This window comes from Puma concolor, chromosome A1, assembly GCF_028749965.1.
Source record: "Puma concolor isolate L17-30 chromosome A1, mPumCon1.1.hap2, whole genome shotgun sequence".
NCBI lineage: Eukaryota > Metazoa > Chordata > Mammalia > Carnivora > Felidae > Puma > Puma concolor.
The window spans coordinates 61,763,662-61,777,393 of record NC_141667.1 but is presented as its reverse complement, the minus strand read 5'-3'; the positions used below and the strand labels follow the sequence as shown (position 1 = coordinate 61,777,393).

General features: G+C 47.8%; 1 long non-coding RNA gene across 1 annotated transcript in view; it reads left to right on the top strand.

Moving 5' to 3' along the window:
• The window catches only part of LOC147584187 (uncharacterized), a 68,199-nt gene extending 62,378 nt beyond the window's left edge, over positions 1-5,821 (top strand). The window contains exon 4 of the long non-coding RNA XR_015253909.1: positions 5,610-5,821. This is a non-coding gene — a long non-coding RNA (uncharacterized LOC147584187). The remainder of the gene's footprint in view (positions 1-5,609) is intronic.
• The last annotated feature ends 7,911 nt before the right edge of the window (positions 5,822-13,732 follow it).

Below are 13,732 nucleotides of genomic sequence, written 5' to 3'. Positions count from 1 at the left end.
GAGGTTCTAAATTTTGACGACACCTCTATCCTGGTATCATGGAGCAGGAGTTAGCAGCACGTATGACCTTGGACAAGCCACTTTACCTCCTTAGTTCTCAGCCTCCCATTCTGAAGATAGAACTTAATCATTTCTAAAATTCTGATTCCTTGTTGTGCATTTTAAGAGCACCTTTGAAACCATCAGAAAGCCTAGTCTATGTAAAAGGACACTTGCAGATCTGAGAACATCCTGCTTTCCAGGCTGGAAAGTTTCAAAAAGAGATATCGGGGCCAAGGGAATGGAGGACAGAGGCTGAGCTAGCCAACGCAGAAAGAGGTGGGAGGGACTGGCTAGATTTGTCCCTGTCTCCTCTTTCACCATCTCTGTCCCTCACACAGAGGATTCTTCAACTCGCTGTGAAGTCCCTCTAGGAGCATCCGTCCTCCATACTCCATCGAACCTCCTAACAGAATTTCTTCAACAGTGTGCATGCACTCCTGAATTCTCCCTGTCACCATAACCAGTGGCCCTGAAACTCACTCCTGGCTCCAGCCCCATAGGAAGGCACAAGTGATTTCCCGGAGGCTTGGCTTTGCACCCTGAGAGAGCCAGGAGCCAGGAGTCTGTCTGATGGAGAGAGCATAGGCTGTGGCAGGAAGCCCTGAGGCCCTCCTGCCCTCCTGACATGGTGGCCAAGCTCCTGCCCTGCCCCAGCTGGTCTTGGAGGTGAGAAGGGGGTGAGACAGGAGAGAGGTAGGAGAGGGAGCAAATGAAGCTGCTAGGAGTAAAAGGAGGTAGGACTGAACGGGTGGGCATCGGCGTGCGGTGCCCCATAGAAGCCTCTGGCTCCAAGTCAGTTTCCTTAGTGCGCCCCAGAGCCTGGCCTGCCTTGTGAACATTTCTGTGCGCCCGAAGAGAAAGCTCTTTGGTTTCTCCGGAGAGGCCTTGCTTTCACCTGGGAACCTTGAAGGTGGCTGAAACAGGCCTGGTTGAGGAGCTGGTTTTCAGGTTCTCCTTGAATGGAAAGTGGTTTGTGGCTTTTCTCAGAGTTTCCAAGATGTTCTCACATAAAACAAAGGCTCACAAGTAACAAAGACAATTCAGAGCTGGGGCTGGGGTGGGAGTGGGGTGTCCTATGACTCAGAAACAGTGAGACTTAGATGAAAGAACACGGGCCGGCTGGGTGGCTTTTGGCAGGTTACTTAAGCCTCTTTGGACCTCGGTTTCCTTTTCTGACAAACAGAGATGATGGTTTCTTGCAGTGTTGCTGAAGAATTCAGCAATGACAGGGGCTCCTGGGTGGCTCAGTCAGTTGAGTGTCTGACTTCGGCTCAGGTCATGATCTCACGGTTTGCAGGTTTAAGCCCCACGTTGGGCTCTGTGCTGACAGCTCAGAGCCTGGAGTCTGCTTTGGATTCTGTGTCTCCCTCTCTCTCTCTCTGCCCCTCCTGCACTCACACTCTGTCTCTCAAAAATAAATAAATGTTAAAAAAATTAAAAAAAAAAAGAATTCAAGGACAGCTGTAGGGCATATCTGAAGCTACCTGGCATGTCACACCTGGCACATTGTAGGTACTCCCTAAATTGTTCTTTTTATTCTGATGTTAGTATCGTTTCATGTTTATACTTCTCTGTCCAATCCTCCATCCAGTATCTGTCTATATCTATCATGAATTTATCATATTTCTCATCACTATCATTAATTTGTCATCTATTATCTATCTATTATCCATTTATCCCGTATTCAATCTTCCCAATCAGATTGTAGTGCTCTCATTGTGTGGGTCTGTACTATCCTTCTGTGTGGGCATCCGGTAAATATGTTAATAGACTGACTATACTTGGGGTCAGGGCAAGGCAAAACTCAAATTACCAAAGTAGGTACGATAGGGGGTTTTATCTCCCAGTTTCAAACAATGCTTGAATCTCGTGCCAGCTTCTTAGATTTCTTTCACAACAACTGAAGGAATAAATGCCCAGAGTAGGGAGTTTCCATGGAAGCCAAGTCCTGCTTCCAGTGGTCTTGGCCTTGCTCCTTGGCTCCAGAACCCCCAGCAGCCTCTATACCATCCAAGCCACCTAGCTTCCAAGTGTGACCTCTAGTCTCAGGATGCCTGAGGTCAGTGGTATTTTAGGATGTTCAGCTATGCAGACACACTGCCCATGGGTTACTCATGCCGGTGGCTGCCTCCTACACCACATAGCTGCACACCCTCCTAGAATGTGTCCCAGAAAAACAAAAGCCGGAGCGAGGGAGTATGCCTTGCCTGGTGCATCAATCACCATGCACACAAGATACTATTAAATCATAATAATGCCATCCGTTTATATGGTGCTTTGTAGTTTTCAGAGCCTTCACACGTGCCTGTGCCTTGTCTTACTTGAGCCGCATTAAAATCCTGTGAAGCAAGCAGGGTTCGTTCCTTCATTTTCATTTTGTGGATGACAAAGCTGTGCCCAGAGTCACACAGCTACTAAGTATGGACTGGAACCCAGGTCTTAGGATTTTGGGTCCGCTGCTTGCCTCACATGTCCATTCAGTGATTTGGGGTGGGGGCTGGGGAGAACAGAGGAATAGAGTTCAAGTGAAGCAGAGGACAGAGCCAGCCTTTGGATCTTCCTCTGGCCTGGGAGGCCATGCTGGAACAAGGCCACCAAGCACCTGTGATCCCAGGAAATGCTGTCTGTCAGAATGAACACCCCACAACCCTGCCAACCCCGCTGGAAACTCTAGACATCCTGGATCTCCTTATTCCCTGCCCCCCCATCAACTGATCCCCACTCCAGATACTGTCTCGTTTATCTCATCTGTATCTCCTCACCTTGGAGACTGAGGTCTCCTAAAAGAGACCTGCAGGCACCAGGCCCTGTGCAAGATGAGCCTCTGAAGTGTGGGCAGAAAATATTAGAATTTCTAGAACTTCAAACAATGGGAAGGACCTTGCATTTTCTAGTATTTACTATGTGATGGGTACTGGCCACTCACTGCTCTGTCAGTCAGGCCATCCGAGGTCACATGCCAAAATCACATACCAATCAGCCTGGAAACACTGGCCTGGGATAGAGCAGGGGCTCTAAACTTGGAGGGCTTGGCACCCACTCCTTTGCTTTCTGTGTAACTTGACCTTCTGCAGGGCAGGTGGGCCAAGTTAAATGAATTTATGATTTGTTTTCACTAAATAAACCCTGAAGAAATAGATACATGCTTAAAAATGAGTCCCGCCAGAGGAAACTACTTTGAGAAGATAGCATTAATAATGCAAACAGAGGCAAACAGCAAGAAATTGGTAGTGTTGATGTTTGGCCTACCTAATGCCCAGCTTAATTAAACATCTTCCATATGAAGAGTTCGGGTGGTTTTCAAACCTTCTGGTTAAAAATATAAAATACACAAGAACAACTGATGGACATCAAGAAAAAATGGAAATTTGCCAGCTGGATTTAAACAAAAGCCTTTGTATAATTGGTGAGGAAGACTGAAACATTAATATTTTAGTAAGCACAGCCAGTGAAGCACTTTTTTCATTTGGATGTCTGTACCTTACTGTGGTATCTTTTTTCAATTCTGAAAGCTATAAGAATCAAGCATCAAAGTAATTTGCACTTAAAACCGGATCTTCTAAATACTGAACTGCAAAATGTTAATATGAAGATAGCACAAACATAATAAAACATATCAACCACATAGCACTCACTAAAAACATCAGCATTCGTAATAATTCCTTTCAGTGAAAAGGTTTTTTTGTATTATTAACAAAATAAAAGCCTTAAAAGAAGTGTTATTTTATCCTTAGCTCATTCATTTAAATTCTTCTTTCTATGACTTAACTATGGTATTGTGATTTATAATATGAAATACATATTTCGTCTTTGTCCTGCTTACTGGCCCGGAGGTAAAATTCTTGTGATTTTTCCCGGTGATGAGAGTAATAACTATGTCTTTTGTTATGTTAATGCGGTCACTTTTGGAATGCCCCTGGGTCACCTAAGGGTGGGGGCTGGTTGCCAGAGGAGGCCACCAGGTGATTCGAGGATTGGAACTTATAGTCCCACCCGCTATTTCCAGGGAGGGCAGAGGGGCTGGAGGTTGAATCAACCACCATAGGCTAATGACTCGATCAATTATGTTTAAGTAATGAAGCCTCCATAAAATCTCAACAAGACAGGGTTCAGAAAGTTTCTGCCTTGGTGAACACATGGAGGTACCAGGAAAGTGGTGGGCACGGAGAGGGCATGGGAGCTCTGTGCCCTTCCCTGTATCTTGCCTTGTGCATCACTTGTATCCGGCTGTTCCTGAGCTATATCCCTCATAATAAACCGGTAATCTAGTAAGTAAAATATTTCTGAGTTTTGTGAGCAAATTAATCGAACCCAAGGTCGTTAGAACCAAGGTCACTAGAGCCTCTGATCTACATGCTGGTTGGTCAGAAGCACAGGTGACGGGCCACCTGCACTTGTGATTGGCATCTGAAGTTGAGGGTGGAGCAGTCTGGTGGGACTGAGCCCTTAACCTGTTGGATCTAATGCTTTCTCTGTGTAGATAGTCTCAGAATTGAGTTGGATTAGAGGATATCCAGCTGATGTTGGAGAATTGCTTGTTGGTGTGGGGAAAAATCCCACACGTTGGAGGTGGGTACAGAATCATTACTTGCACCCATACTGTATTAGGACATGAGACACGTATGTGATTTCTATGTATATTGAGGGTACAGAGTCAAGAAAATATGGGGAAAGTTGGGCCAGGCCATTGAGGAAGTTCCTGGCTGTTCTTTCATCTTCCAATTATATTTTGTCTACCACATATCACCAGACTGATTTTCATAAAACCGCACAGGGGACCACATTCCTACTCTGATTTCTGCTTTCTGTTGAACCCCCTCTCCTAGAAAGAGTGGCAGCCCTAAGTGCCTCCTAAGGGCCGCTGACTTGATGTAAGAAGAGGGCTGAATGTAAGGCATGGTGAAAGCAGCAGCAAGCAGGAGCATTCTTTGCCTTAAAATATTCCAATTTAAAAATTCTAAACCTTGGACAGACACGAGAAAACCCTGCCCTGGCCTGGATGGAAGTTGTGGGCTGGCTTCTGAAAACCCCTAAGGAGGTCAAGGCTGACCTTGGAAAATGCTCTCCATCTCTTCAGACAGATCTCTCTCTGCTTGCTCCCAAATGGAGTCTACACTGTGGTCATTGCTAATTGGTGCTGATCTTGGCCCTATACTAGTCCGTCTTCCTGGCCAAGTAAGCCCCAGCTGAACAAGTCTGGTTCTAATGCATCCTCCTCTGTGGAGCAACTTGACTTGCCCTTCCCAGAGCTGCCCGAACATGTTGCTCTTACTCTTAGTGGGTTTTACTGTTCTCAACACATCACTGATCTGCCTGCCTCCACTACCAAGCTGGATGCTCCCTGAGGTCAGGTCCTTTGTCTTATTAATCAGTGCATCCCCAATACCAAGGTCAGCGCCTAGGTCACTGGTGGGTGAGTCTGCTGAGCTAATGAAAGCATGTAAACAATGGCTACCTGTATGCTGGGTAACAGCAGTACATTATTAACTCTAGTGTTTGCTTCTAATTTCTAATAATAATAATAAGCACATGCCTTCTCATTTCACCTCTCCGCCCTCTCTCTGCAGCTCCCTCAGCTCCAGTGCATGCACTTTTGGACTTTATGTGCTTAACAGACAGGAAGTAAAAGAAATGGCAAGTGGTGAAAGTTTCTTTCTCAGCCATGTCTCTGCAGTGGAGACAAAACCATGCAGCGGGTCTGCCTAGATGTGCCCGTGTCAGCTTCACCAGGAGTACCTATTAAAGATGCACATTCCTGGGGCGCCTGGGTGGCTCAGTTGTTTGAGTGTCCAACTCTTGATTTCGGTTCAGGTCATGATCCCAGGGTTGTGGGATCAAGCCCTGTGTTGGGCTCTGCGCTGCATGTGGAGCCTGCTTGGGATTCTCTCTCTCTCCCTCTCCCTCTGCTCCTCCCCCAATTTGTGCTCTCTATCTCTCTCTAGAAGAAAAATTTTAAAAAATGCACATTCCTGGGCCCCTCTCCTGACCTACTGAATTGGAATCTCAAGAAGTATGGCCTGGGAATCTGAATTTTAATAAGATCCCCAGGTAATTCTTCCTGGTTCTAAAATGTGAGGACTGCTGCTGTAAGGCAGAGCTCGCATTTCATTCACTCAGTGATGCAGTGAATCCGCAGTACTGAATACCTACCCCTTCCATGCCGGGCACAGTGCTAAGTGCTGGAGGAACACGGCTGGTTCACACCTGGTCCTTCCTTTTTTTTGAAGCTCTTAGTTTAGAAGTGCAGACAGACAATAAATAAGAAACATATTTAAGTACAACTTGTGATAAGAGCTCTTGGGGCAGCTGGGTAGCTCAGTCGGTTAAGGGTCTGACTTCGGTTCGGGTCATGATCTCATGCATGGTTCATGAGTTAGAGCTGGGGCTCTCTGCTGTCAGCTTGGAGCCTGCTTCAGATCCTCTGTCCCCACCTCTCTCTGTCCCTCAAAACTGTCCCTCTCTCTGCCTCCCCCCCACCCCCCTCAAAAAGAAATAAACATTTTAAAAAGAGCTCTTAAGGAAACGAACAGACTATCACAACAGGGATTATGGAGAGGGCTGGGCAACTTAGAGTGACCGTAGAATGTCCCTTTGAAACGGGAAATTGAAGCCTATCCCCAGAGGATGAGAAGGAGTTGGCCATGTGTCAGGAAGGCAAGGGAGGTAGGAGGGGGCTGGGGGACACCTGTGGGTGAGCCACCTGGTTTAGGAAAAGGAGTCCTGGGGGCGCCTGGGTGGCGCAGTCGGTTGAGCATCCGACTTCAGCCAGGTCACGATCTCGCGGTCCGTGAGTTCGAGCCCCGCGTCGGGCTCTGGGCTGACGGCTCAGAGCCTGGAGCCTGTTTCCAATTCTGTGTCTCCCTCTCTCTCTGCCCCTCCCCCGTTCATGCTCTGTCTCTCTCTGTCCCAAAAAAAAAGAAATAAACGTAGGAAAAGGAGTCCTGATGGGGAGAAGAAGCTGAGGGCTGGACTTGTGCCTCTCCAGGAGCTTTCCCCTCTCAAACACGGAGAAACTGTAATGTCTACAGTAACATAAACCCTGGCTTAGGGTTAGTAAGCCAGTAACATAAACCCTGGCTTAGACTTTGACCCTTCACGTCTCCTGGGGTTCAGCCAGACTCCCACAGTCTGCGATCCAAAAGCCAGGGAGGTTTCACTCATTCTCTCCAACCCTGGCTGCTTTGTTCTTTTTCTCTCAACCTCTTCTTTTGAGCTGCTGTCACTGGTACCTTTAGAAGACTGCCAGAGCTGTATTGAAGCATTCAAGACCTCAGAACTCACTCCCAAGCCATAAACACAATCACTGGCACTGTTGGTCATCGGGCAGGTGGAGAAAGGTGGGCTGGACTACAGGGAAGCAATGTTTTATGAGGGCAGACCATTCACACCCCTTCTGTGTACCCTGTGCACCCGTTCTCAGGAAGGTGGCTGGAGGAAAGATTTGTTGCCATGTCCTATGCCAGCGACAGAGCTTCAGCAAAGCCAGGAGAGGGCAAGCGTCTCACCAAACCTCTGCCATCACTTTCCTATAAAAGATCGTGCTGGGCACATCCAGCCTTACCATATTCCCTGTGCTCAAAACACAGAACCCAACCTAAAACAAACCCTTATGTCACTGCCACAGAGTAAGGCTATAGACATTACCTTAATTTGCCAAAATGTTTCACTGGTTAGTTTCCAGGGGTCCTTGAAGGTGGCCTATGTTTCTGAGCCCAGCGTGACCTCTCACTGCTTCAAAGAGGTCCAGCGGAATAAAAATTATTGTGAAGGGAAGGCAACTGAGCTCCTGAAACCTCTTATCTGCCTGAAAGCATTGCTTCATAAGGAATTCAAAATTGTCACGAAGCCCTTCCCCCAGAACAGCTAGGAAATATTGATTCTTACCACCCCAGATAAGCACTTCATACCTAAACAAGCATGGTCACAAAACTGTCATATCTCCCATCTATTCTCCTCAGGCCTCATTTATGTTTCCTAAAAGTCATTTGTTTTTCTGGTAAATGTTCTCTCTCCCCTCCCCCCACTTCTAAGGGGCCACTTTTTTTTCTGTAAGTGTCCTTCTCCTCACTCCTTCCCTTATTAAGATGGCATATAAGCCCCAATTCTAACTGCCTCTTTTAGTCACATTTCTTTGTGAACCCCCATATATATGTAAATAAAAGCCTGTCTTTTCTCTTGCTAATCTGTCTTTTGTCTGTTTAATTCCCTGGCCCCAAACACCTTCAGAAGAGGATACAGGAAAAGTTCTTTCTCCCCAGCAGCTCCTTTTCATTTACCAAGTTGTCCCTGCCCACCTGGGATTCCTGGCATCTTCCTCAGAAGTCAAGAGGAGTCTCTCTGGATGAGAGGCGCTGAGGGTCTGTTTAGCACAGGGAGACACGAGAAGACGCTGGTGAGGCCATCGGAGCCCGGGGTGCTGGGGCTGGTTTGGGATCAGCAATTTCAGTTTACATGCCTGAGCAGAACACAGCAGAAGCATTGGAGTCAAAACTGGGATCTGATACCTTGGCTCTGATAATTCCTACTCTGTGATCTTGGTAAATCACCTAATCATCTTAAACTTCAGCTTTTCATCTGTATAATGGGGATAATAATACCTACTCTGTGGCACCAGCATAGGGAGTATACCTTGCATTATGCCTGACACACAAGTGGTGCTCAATAAATATTTTCTATCTGTGATTTCACACCCAGGGCCTTCAGTGGCTAGTTGCATGCTCCCTGGCATTGTTTTGTGTTATAAGCTGCTGACATGACACCCTGGCACCAGAAAGCTGCCAGCCCCTAGGCCTCAGGGACAGCTGACACAAAGGGATCTTTGCAGTACCTGGCTGTCAGGGTCTGCAGAGCCATTAGCCTGCCAGGGGAGCTCCAGAGCCCTGGAATACAGACTAGCACAGGTGTGGGTTCACTTCACTGACCTTCAAAGTGGCTCATCGTCACTTCAGGGCGAACCCAAGTGTGAGCTGCCTACTGTCACAGCTAAGTTTTCTATTTCTTAGAAAGTTCACATAGGGGCACCTGGGTGGTTAAGCGTCTGACTCTTGGTTTCGGCTCAGGTCATGATTTCACGGTTTGGGGGTTCGAACCCTGCATCGAGCCCTGCACGGCTGGTGCAGGGCCTGCTTGGGATTCTCTCTCTCTCCGTCTCTCTCTGCCCCTCCCCTGCTCTCTCTGTCTCTCAAAAATAAGTAAACGTAAAAAAAAGTTAGGATAGAATTTGAGAGCCTACCATGTGTCAGATGCTTTTCTAGGTGTTGGGGACACAGCTGTGAACAAAACAGGCAGAGTTTCTGCTTTCCAGAAATATACATTCTAGTAAGGAGAGACAAACAAAATAAATAAATGCATATCACATAGGTGCTGAGTCAGGTAGAGATAAGCATTATGAAGAACTATAAAGCTAAAGCCATGGGGAATGGTAGGGGTTCTATTTCAGATGGGGTGGTCATGGGAGGCCTGTCTGAGGAGGTGACATTAGAGGGAGGGCCAAAGGAAGGGATATGCTGTCCCATCCTGGCTTCTCTCCTCTAGCCCTATTCCCTGTCAATAGTCTTTCTGAAATTCTCCTCCCATCAGGTGACTTCCCTGCTTAATGATCCTTCAGTGGCCTTTTTCCTAAGTAAAGCCCTTTGGACATGGCATTCAAAACCTTCAGGGTCTGGCCACAAAGATACTCACCTTCCACCTCTGCTTCACTCTGCAATTATCAATCCACACAGAACCACTTACAGTTCTCCAAGTCTCTCTCTGTCTCTCCCTTTCTCTCTTCTCTACCTCCTCCTCCTCTCTCACCCAGCTTTGCACATGCTGTTCCATGCCAGGAACATCCTTTGTCCTCTTCTTAGTATCCATTGGGCCAATCTCAACAGGTCCCTTGGAGTCCATCTTGTCCCCACCAGGTTTCCCCACTTCCTCTATGCTGACCGCTACACCATAGCACCTCCAGTCCCAGGGTCCAGTCCACCAGAGACCACAGAGGACGTGGTCTGTATCCTCCCTGCCCCTACACCATGTGATAAGCTCCTAGATAAATTATTTGCATCCATTTTTAACACCCAGAATAGAACTGGACACTTTGTAGGCACTGAATGAATTAATGAATAAGGAAAAGAATCCATTCTATTCATTCTCCACCATTTCAGTGAGCCCTTTCCAGCATGGCATGTTTCATGTAGCATGAAAACTACATCCAGTCTCTTTATCCCAAGAAATGTCCTTTTTCTCCCCACTATCTGCTCAGGAGTCCTTTCCACTGTTGTCCCCGTGTTTTCCTGTTTCATGCTGTCTCCTTTCTTGACTCACCTCTGCAGGCCGGTGTCTCCAGTTGTGGGTCTGGGGCCCAGACCTGCACATCTGTAGCCATGCTCCACCTCCTCCCAGCTGACCCAGACCTTTTTCCTGATGACCCAGATCTCCTCTGGGATCCCCAATTTGAGATGGGTTGTGGATCCTGGTTGTCTAGAACCAAGGCCATTTTAAACTAGGAGGCATTTGCTGAACCAGGTGGAGCTGGCCTAGAGGCCACCCCAGGCCTGAAGACAGAGGCAGGCAGTGGAACTGTCCATATCACTATGACCCCAGATCCCCAAAAGTCATCTGCATTGACCACACTGACTAAAGACCATACGTGGCTTTGGGGATTCCTTGGCCACCATCTTAAAAACATGGCCCTGTTTTACCTTCTACTAGCTTGAACTTTAGGAACTTAAATACTCTGACCTGATGTTTGCTTAAGTCACTACTTTGCCTTGAACATGGTGATCAGACTGCCTGGTTATTCTCTCAATGAGAGACCATGTATTCATGCACACTTTCAGCCATTTGACACATATTTATTGGGTTGGGCCCTTTGCTAGGCCCAAATCAGAGTCGGCAAATGTGTTGGTAAAGGGCCAGATGGTGTGTGTTTAAGGCTCTCTGGCCACACTGCAACTACTCGGTCCTGATGGTGTAGAGCAGAGGCAGCCATAGGGAATATGTACCTGAATGGATGAGGCGATGTCTTAATGAAACCTTATTTACAAAGACAGGCATTGGTCAGGATTGGCCCACGGCCTGGAGTTTGCTGACCTCTGCTTTATACTGTTGATGACTCATGAACTAGAGCATGTGTCAAGAGCACTGCCCTTGTGTGGAGATTGGGCCCCTTTGGAATGAAACGTTTGGAAAACTGAACTCATTTCTGTAACTTCCCCCACCAAATCAGCACCTGTTCCCTCATTCTAACTTTTTCTTTAATATAAATTTCCAGGGTTCCTGGGTGGCTCAGTCAGTTAAGTGACCGACTTCAGCTCAGGTCATGGTCTCGTGGTTCTTGAGTTTGAGACCCGGGTCGCGCTCTGTGCTGACAGCTCAGAGCCTGGAGCCTTCTTCGGATTCTGTGTCTCCCTCTCTCTCTGGCCCTCCCCTACTTGCACTCTGTCTCTCTTGCTGTCTCTCTCTCAAAAAAAAATTTAAGTTTATTTATTTTTGCGAGAGAGCGAGAACAAGTGGGGGAGGGGCAGAGAAAGAGGGAGAGAGAGAGAATCCCAAGCAGGCTCTGCACTGACAGTGCAGAGCCCGATGTGGGCCTCAAACTCATTAACCCTGAGATCATGTCCTGAGCTGAAGTCGGACCCTTAACCAACTGAGCCACCCAGGCGCCCTAAAAAAATTTTTTTTTAATAAAAAATGAAAATTTCCATTAGACCTATTCCCTGAGATCTTCCAATCAACCTTCCTTATTTCTTTCCTTTACCATCTGCCTGCCTCCTTGAGGAGGCAGAATGTCAGGTTGTCACTGCCCTATTCCGCGGACAACTCCTTGCAAGGGCCCTCAGGACTTCCTGCCGGAGTTACTGCAGTAGTGGGGTCCTAACCGGGGGCAGCTGGAGCTCATCTCTGGGTTCTCTCAAAGCTGGCCTGCCCAAGGTCCACTGCAAACCCAAACCGGTTTGGGTGGGAGGGAGTTCCCATTCTTCACAGGCCTCAGATTCCAGTGCCTTTCTGAGGCCAGGCAACCACTCTTCGCTCAAGAGAGAGGCAGGAGATAGCCCTGGGTTAATCCACGGCCCCCGCCTCCCACAGTAGGTGCCTCCAAATCCTCCTTCCTGAAAACCCACACCCTGTGGCTCCCTTGCTCCACTTGTGTTATGGGACATGTGCACTGTTCATCTGTCAGCACTCATCACTCACCACCGATTCGAAAGTATTTACCAGGCGCCTCTCATGTTCCAGGGAGACTCAGTCCTTGCCCTTACGAGTTTCCAGGCCAGTGAATGCCTTCTGAAAAGGGACACGTAGTAAACATTTCTACCTGTGCGGGCCTCATGGTCTCTCACAACTACTCAACTCTGCTATTGTAATTCAAAGAAGTCTCGGACAATACATAAACACATGCTCCAATAAAACTATTTATAAAAAGGAGGCAGCGGGCAGGATTAGGCCCATAAGACATGGTTTGCCAGCTGTGATTGTTCTACATTTTAGCACTGCTTTATTGCTGTGCTGTCTAAAAACTGTGATTCTGTCAAACACCAGCGCATGAGAACTGAGAAGTACCTAAATCCTTAACAAAACAGTAACACGAGGAGCACCTGGGTGGCTCAGTCGGTTAAGCTTCTGACTTTGGCTCAGGTCATGATCTTGTGGTCTGTGGGTTCGAGCCCCGCATTGGGCTCTGTGCTGACAGCCCAGCTGCTTTGGATTCTGTGCCTCCCTCTCTCTGCCCTTCCCCCTGCTCTTGCTCTGTCTCTCAAAAACAAACAAACAAACAAAAAACCCCAAAACCCCACAAAGTAACTTGAAACCTTAGGAAAGTATATTTGATGAACAAAAACAAAAATGGTACCCAGTCCAGCCAAAATGGAGATTGGAGTTTGAGTGGTAGAAATGAAGGTAATGGGACATGGGAAAAGTGCTGCTAGATTCCGAGATAGGAGGAGTGGGCTTCAGCGAAGGTTATAGAAGAGGTGATACCCCAGCTGAATCTTGAAGGTGAGTGGGTATCAGTGGCAGGAAGGACATTCCAAGTGGAGGGAACAGTGTGAGTGCAAGCAGGGGGGCTGACACAAGGGCTCAGTGTGGCACGGGCAGGGGGGGGAAGTAGGCAGGGCACCTTGTGGCCATCCTGGCATGCCATACTCCGGAGTTTGGGCTTCATTTTATGGGAACGGTGAAGCGACATGAGCAAATCTGTATTGTAGAAAAATCACTCTGGCAGCTGTTTGGTGGAAAGGTTGCGGTTGGAGAAACGAAAGGCAACGGGCTCAGCTCAGGAACCAGAGCAGTGGTGCAGGCGAGCACTGATGCAGGCCTCAACTAAAGAGTTTGGCCTGGGCCTGTCTCTTCCCTTCAGATGTAAAAGGACAGGGGTTAAATTAAATGATCTCTAAGGCTTGTTTGCTTTGCCCAGGGTCCCGGGGAGGATTCTTCTTCCCTGGGATGGGGACGGGGGGCTCAAGACACTAGGGAGGACAAAAGTGCAGGCCAGCCAGGTTAGAGGAGCACCATGATTCTGGTGGGTAGTACAGAGAAATAAAAATGCCTGGGACAACAGTCAGTCTCCTGGAGGGTTACAGGGTGGCTGGAAGACACTGAACACTTTCCAGAGGGTAGAATGAGGCCCGTGAGACCCACCTCCCATCGCTGAGACACTGAGACAGGCTGGGAGCCTGGTCACCATTCTGAAGGGTTGAGAAGCCTCTGA